This window comes from Frankliniella occidentalis, unplaced genomic scaffold (genome assembly GCF_000697945.3).
Source record: "Frankliniella occidentalis isolate FOCC.00 unplaced genomic scaffold, Focc_3.1 Scaffold106, whole genome shotgun sequence".
Taxonomy (NCBI): Eukaryota; Metazoa; Arthropoda; class Insecta; order Thysanoptera; family Thripidae; genus Frankliniella; species Frankliniella occidentalis.
In genome coordinates this window covers 263,220-263,979 of record NW_026267235.1, presented here as the reverse complement: position 1 = coordinate 263,979, position 760 = coordinate 263,220, and positions in this window count along the sequence as shown.

The following is a 760-nucleotide window of genomic DNA, read 5'->3' as shown; positions in this document are numbered from 1 at the left end:
GCTGCTGCCGCTGCTGCTTCTGCTCTTTCAAAGGGCCCAGCTCGGCACACACTGTGCCCTCCGCTCCCGCTCCCCTCCCCGGGCCGAGGACGTGTCGCTCCCGGCCACAGCCGCCGTCCTGCACGCGCTGCGCCTGCCTTGCACCGCATTATCCATGGAGAGCTCCAGCAGAACGCCCCCCTCCCCTCCCCAGCCCACCCCACCGGTCGTCCTGGAAAACTGTCCCGCGATCGACGCTGATACATAGGATGAAAGTTCACCCTCACATCAAAGTTCACCCTCCCACGCCTGCTTGTAAAGAGAGTCTGAGTGACACCGCAATGGATGAAGGGACCCAGCTTCGGACTGAAAGTATAGACTCCACCCGCAGAGGCTGCTTCTCTCAGTTTTCCCTTCCACACAAAGCAGTTCATGGGGTGTGGGGCGGGCGTCCCTCCCGCAAGAGATTGCTCCAGATCGAAGCCTCTCCAGGAAAGTAACGCCCGTAGCAGCGAGCAGCAGCCCGACCATCCTCCCTTGCTGCGTGCTGCATGATTGTCTCTCGTTAGGCACAATTAAAGCCCCTAAACATGGCGTTCCCTCAGTCGGCCGGTGCACTCCCTCCACCCAGTGCCCCCCCCCCACCCCACTCATAACTTGGCCCGGGGAGCTGTTCCTCCGCCCTTAATGAAAACCACCGCCACGCCACGCCACACCACTCCCTGCCTCGCCCTCCACGGGCCGGCCATGCAAAGGGCGCTGCTGCTCCAGAGACCGGTGG